Source organism: Typopeltis vanoorti, chromosome 12 (genome assembly GCF_054136105.1).
Source record: "Typopeltis vanoorti isolate ZY-2024b chromosome 12, IOZ_Tvanoo_1.0, whole genome shotgun sequence".
Classification (NCBI taxonomy): Eukaryota; Metazoa; Arthropoda; class Arachnida; order Uropygi; family Thelyphonidae; genus Typopeltis; species Typopeltis vanoorti.
The window spans coordinates 132,501,448-132,508,645 of NC_143560.1; positions in this window are offsets into that span (position 1 = coordinate 132,501,448).

A 7,198-nucleotide genomic window follows, 5' to 3' on the forward strand; every position below is an offset into this window, starting at 1 on the left:
GAGTATTATTACACAGTCCAACACAATGTTTGCTTACTTTTATATGAGACTTGTTTTTTACTAATTTGGGTGCGCTGATTTCAAATATAAAACCCATTTTTCTCTATCATGTCAGGTTTATCCTCTATGGCATTTTCCTTTTGCTAATTTGTAAGTTTTTGATAGTTTTAAGGAGGCAGTACTATTTAGAGGAACAAAAAAATCGATTTTTTAATATTATTTTCTGTTCCTAACTTTTTATCATTCCGCTTTATAAATTTTATAAATCCACTACAAGTCTGCAAGATTCTCTGACTAAATTGAATAGATGTTGTAATAGATATGGTATGAAGGTCAGCAATAAAAAGAAAATGAAAATAGGCAGAATCATTGAAAATGTCAACTGTGTTGTGAATGGAGAACCTGTAGAACAAGTAAAACATTTCAGCTATTTAGGCACGATTTTTACTGAAGATGGTAAATTAAATATAGAAATAGACAACAGAATCAGCAAAGTTGGTATGGTGGGAAATCAATTGAATAAATTCATATGGAATAAGAGAAAAATTAGTCGGAACACTAAATTAGCTGTATACAAGACAGTGTTCAAACCAGTTTTAACTTATGGATCTGAGAGCTGGGTCGGAAGTAAAACACTTGACCAAAGACTAGAGTCCACAGATATGAGAGTCCTGAGAAAGATTATAGGCATGAACAGATGGCATCAATGGCAATATCATATTAAAAATGAGGATATTAGGAAAGAACTTGACATTGTCGGCATCCAGGAATGCGTTAGCAGAGCTAATCTCAGGTGGTATGGTCACTTAAACAGAATGGGCGAGGAAAGATTAGCAAAACAAGGTTGGCAGCAAAACGACCCAGAGGAAGACCAAGATATAGGTGGATTGATATGGTACAAAGTGCCTTAGATGATAGAAATATAAGATCTGATAATGTTAGAGTCTTGACAAGTAACAGACTGATTTGGAGGAAAATTGTAGATAGGAAATTAATAATGATGTAATTTTTTTCATGTAGTACTATCATATCCTGTACACCCCTTGAGGGTACATGGCAGGAATTTGATGATGATGATGAACTTTTTATCAAGAAATTAAAAAAAATCCCAAAGATATAGCCTATTATTCAAAGCGGTGCGCAGATCAGAATTGGAGCGCTCGCCGCTCTCGCTTGTTAGTAAACGAATAAATGTGTAAGAACCTGCAACGGTACATACTGGCGCTTTGAATGCGAGAGAGGCCGATAACCAACCTAATACATTTAGGTGATGAAAAGTAGGCGATGACAACTGCCTAAATCAAATGAATGCTATATGCATCATAGCAGACAAAGAACGATCAAAATCATTCAATCGTTAATAGATCGTGAAAGTATGATAAGCGCTTATAACGTTTCAATAAAGTCTCTGGTTTTTTTTTTTTGTCTTGTTAATTGCATGTTAGTCGGCAGTGAAGAAAATACATCATGTCTACTACTTGCAATTGTGTCAATAGTGTAGATTCCTTCTGCTACATTTGTGGCAGCTTTACTGTTCCCAATCAAAGGACAAATATCACTGATTTCGTTAAGAAAGTGTACTTTGCATACTTTGACGTAAAACTTGCAGATCAAGACAATTCATGGGCTCCAAATAAAGTGTGTAAGTCATGTGTAGAAAATTTGTTGAAGGGCACTCTTGTTTTAGTAATCTGGTTACCTTTTACAATAGAGTAACAAGAGCAGTGGATGAGAAGGCATGTTGTCATCTTTTTATTTTATTTTTCCAAGACATCTGACACAATGCCATTATACAACTTGATTTTTAATCATCTAATCATTGGTGTAGATGTAGATCATCTACACCAATGCCATCTACCACCCACCACCACTAGTATTTTCACAGACAATCACAAACATCCATACCCATGGCAGGATTCGAACCCACAACCTTTTGGCTGGAGAGCAGATACACCTGATTGGCTGGGTGGTTAGTGTAATACAACTTGATGTACTAGCAATGCGAAACATGTAGCCTCGTCTTTTCATCTAGCCATGTCCATATGATGCTGTGGCTTGGATTCTGTCCATCTGGACGAGGATTGCTGACAAAATATATGCTTTGTATTGGAGGAAATCTAGTGGTCAGACGACCTTCATCATCCAATGGACCACTCATATTACTGGAGGTCTGAATTGACTAGATCATGCTTGGTCTGACTGCTTTCTCTATTTGCATCTGATCTAAAAAATTTCCAAACAGGCTTGATGGGCATGCAAATATGAACTCAGGACCAAATGCTGAATTCAGAAGGCATCCTGCAAACTGGCGCATAATCCCCTCTATCAATTCATGCAGGCAAAGGTGGGTAAAGCGGTGGGGGTATTGCATGTTTAACAGATGGAAAATTTAAGAAATGCTGAATTTTTGAGACCTAAAAATTTAGGAATCTACCTAATTTATAGATTTTTGTGTAAAATTCACTTTGAAAGATGCTGTCAAATGTTGGTAGACCTGCATAGCTTGTGATAACACCATGAAAGTATATTACACGAGAAAGAGGTTTGATTGTAGTCACCAACTACCAGCGCATTTTATGGGCCTTTTTATTTCAGGGTTTTTGCTCCTAAAGTAAATACGTTTAATTATTGAACTGTGCAAATAATACACGTGACCAGTGGCAGCTCGTGGCTTGAAATCATGGGGGTTTCGAAATATACATACACACTGTAAGTACAGTGTGTACATGTTTGGATAAAATATCAAAATTATGGTAAAAATTTTTAAAAACATTAAACAGTATTGTTTATTATCGATAAAATTATACAGTTTGATATAATTCAAAATTACTTAAAAATGAAATATATTCTGCTTGTTTTGTTCCATGAAAAAAATATTGTTTATTATCGATAAAATTATACAGTTTAATATAACTCAAAATTACTTAAAAATAAAATCCATTATCATAACCCCAATAATGTTCTAAAATAAAAGCTATAACAAATGTTATGTCTTCTAATCTCGGGTTGTATGGTCACTTGAACAGAATGGGAGAGGAAAGATTGCCAGCAGAGGTTGGTCGATTGGTAGAGCCTCTGCTACTAATGGCTCATGCAAAAAGTTAAGCAAGTTTGAGCACGGTTAGTAGTTGGAAGGGTTCAATCATTCGATGCTGTTGGCACACTCTCCATTGATGAGTCTTTGGACTACATGGAGGTGTCAAATAATAATAATAATTTAATTGTAGTGTCCAAATATTTAAAGAGATGGAGTAAACACGATAAGCACTATGAACACTATTACGCACAGTTCAATTGCAAACAACAGTGGAACTGCGCGACGGACAGTGCCGCATTACGCTAATAGCTTGCATCTCACTATGATGTGCATATGCTTGCACGCATAGCAATATGGGACTGTGGTAAACAGAGTGCTGCTAGCGTCCTCCTAAGTGCTACAAGATGGATTTTTATTATTTTTTATACAAAATAAGAAAATTGTATAGAGTAGTTGATCAAAAAAAAAAAAAAAATCGGCTAATGCCTTTTTATTCCCGTATACGGGAGTATGCGAGGCCATTTAGCCCTATCTAACTTTTGGAGACTAAGTGAGCAGTTCAATCTCCACTGGTACCCAATCAGAGATAGATGGTCCAAGGCTATCACTAATTAAGCGGTACGCAGTGAAGAGAGACGGCTCAAATGTGCCGCCATCTCATGGTCCCTAACCCTAACACGATATATTTAATGTGTGAAATAATGTGGGTTCTACGGTCGATTTTCTTGAGTTTACAGGACGAAAAACCCGCTTGCCCATGCCAGAGATCGACTAACTCGGGAACTGGTCAAAAAGAGGCTTAGAAAAATTTCCTCTAGTCGCCGACTAGACTCGAAACCAAGTCTTCCTTCGTGCGGCCAAGTGCCGTGGTGTGGAAACGCCACATCCACTGAGCTACACAGGCTCTGATGATAAAATTAAATATTATAAGGAAATAAATTAATAAATATATTTCTCGATATATAAATATAAATTAATAAATATTTATATATCGAGAAAAATTTGGGATGCTGCAGTTCCACAGTGATTATGCACGAGCCCCCCCCCCTTGCATGTGAGTTTGCACGGCATTCCAATGTGTAGTAGAATCTCTGCCTTGTCGATGGTGATAGGACAATCAATATAGTGGGGGGGAGCGGGCTGACGATTTCCGAAAAGTCATGAAATCCATAAGGCAAGCACCTTTTCATTCCCTTATCAATGAAAAGACAACAGGAATTTTTTTTAAGTTTTTTTTTCAAAAAATGCTTTCAAAAAAAATAAATAAATAATGCTGTTTTTTGAAAAACAGCATTATTTGGGTTAAAATTCAGCTTTTTTCCTGTGTAGCTCAGTAAAAGTGGTGTTCGAACTTTACGATGATTGACCACACGAATTCAGCGAATAATTCAATCAGTTTCAAACATTTTCTATTATCATTTGTATCTTCTAGAGTATCTGAACTCCCTCTGAACGCGGTGTTTTCTTTTGCAAGAAATTTAATTACCGATATTATGCGTTTTAAAACATGCATCCGGTGTTCTTGTTCTTTTTTGAGTAATTTTGGCTGATGGTGATCAATTGTAGTTTCATTTTTGAAACGCTTTTCAAAATTATTAAAGTGTTCTCGAGATTTTTCGTGCCGCTGAAGAACTTGGGACATATGTTTCCAATCGTTATTTCCTTCCGAAATTAAGTTCATAGTTCGAATATTAGAAAACAATTTGCAGCAGAAACAAAATACTACATTTTTTGAACTTGAGTAAATTAACCAAGATCTTTTAATGGTTTCTCAAAATCCTATAATAATGCGATACATGAAAACTTCTATTATGTTCATCGCGTGGGAAAAAAGTCTCTTTTGATTCAGCAGGAGGACCTCGTTTCACTAATATATCAATTATTGAATTGGACACGTTTGTCCATAAAGCTGGATCGTCAAAAAGCTCATAATTTAGTGTTGAGGTATTTGAAGTCGAAGCTATTGGATGTTTCTCAAGAGCCCGATTATCATCTAAATGCGAATTCGAATTTTCAGACTCATCGTCAGTGAGGGATTCCACAGGAAAGTCGCTTTCACTGACTCTTGTTTCTGATAATTTTAAAAATTTCCGCAATTGATTTTCTTGCCGAGCTCGAATAACTTCTCGTTCTGCTCGTCTTTTTCTGTGTTGATGACCAGAAAGGGTTTTCATTTTGTTTCTCTGGTCTGCCATTTTTGTCTGTTTCTGAAATCATAAAAAAAACTTTATTTTTTTTTCATTAAGAAAACAAATAAATTAGCAAAATAAAATTAAAAATTACCTTGTTTAATATTAACGTAAAACTCTGTATAGTAGTCAATGGGCACAATTTCAAATATATGCAAGAGTTCGTAAAATAAAAAATAAAATAAAAATAAGTTAAAAACAACATGGCTATAGCTACAAAGAAAATGAAATAAATAATTTATTTAAAAAATCATTAATATAAATCACATATTTAACTACAAACTTACCTTCATAATTACGAGGTAACAAAATTCATTCAGCAAGCTAATAATATAATATCCATTAATGCAGGGAGAGCGAACTGGCATGGAAGAAAACTTTGCGTATATGTGAAAGATTTATAATAATAATTATTATTATAAAATCCTCCATGGAGTCAAAGACTCATCATGGGAGGTCTACTATTATACACATAGCTTATCATACCTGGCCTTAAATATATTTACTGTCTCTGTGCTCACTACACTCTCGGGCAATGCATTCCAATCACTCACCACTCTCCATGCAAAAAGCCTGCTCCTGATTCCCTTTGTATGAGCAAGGTGAGCACACCTTGCTCACACAAATCCCAAATCTCCTTATATCGCTTGTTGCTTTCTTTACTTGCTCATTCTTTTCCTTTTGAGAAAAGCAGCTCCCGATAACTTTTTCTCTTTCAAATTACTGATCTAAATGACAATAAATTTCGTATTGATAAATTATTCTATTTCAATTAATTATTAATTTTGAGTTAATTTATTATTTTTAAGAGCTTTAAACCAATTAAATCTTACTTTAAAAAATCCATTTAAAACAGTTGCCTTCTACAGATTTTTACTATAAATAATTAATTTATACAATAATTTAAATTTGATAATTAAAGGTTAGCTATAATTATTGAGGGCAATGTAAGATGTAAAGTATGCTGCCACAAGGGATTTTGGCATTTTAGCAAAATGCGCCTCTGATTAACATGTTTATAAATTATAAATATTATCTTTCAAATTCTATTTGTCTATCAAAAATCTAAAAATAAGTACACAATTAAAATCAAAGTCAAATTGTCCAAAGTCACTTAAACACAGAATACACTCAATATGTTTCACATTCAAAATTGAAATGACACTGAAAAAAATGTAAGTGCATATCACGCTGTTTCGTCTATCCAAATTCGAAGCAGAATTTAAGAAAACGAACAGCGTAATATACACCTATGTTTCAGACTAAATATTTGGATCGATCAGTGTTTCTGAAACTTCAGATATCAGTGTACCTTTCTTTAATTTTCATTATTACCAAGTACCTTATCAAAATAATAATAATAAATAAATAAAAATATATTTCATTGTAACTGTGTTTTATTTGAATTTGGATGTACATTTAAACAAAAAAAACATGATTTATTTTTAATAGAACAAAATTTATAAAGATACTAATCATTTTTGCTTAATATAAATAATTTATCATCAATGAGAGGAGTGAAATTGCTTATTTCTACATCTGCTATGTTGCTCTCTTTGGTGCGTTTTATGAATCCAGTATTTAACGAATGATCTATACTTGAGAATTTGAAAGCTAAAAAAATTATTTACTATTTACTCGAATATGACTCACACTTTTTTCCCAAAATTAAAGAAAAAAAAATCGTGGTGGGAGATATATGCTGGGATTTTCGGAAAGTAAAGTTTTCAGAAAAAAAACACTGAAAATGGGTGTGACTTACCAAAAATCTTCTATTCTCCATCACTTCTTCTGTCCTCAAGAGTAGTTCCTTGCGTGCAACGTCAAAATTATCTACCCAAATAGAGTCGTCTTCTTTCCCATTATATCAAGCAAAATTACCAGTAATTTAAGACTCGAGATACGTAATGAACAATCCTCGACAAATTACTAATGAGAAGTGAAAGATGTGCGCGATTGTAGGCCAATAGAG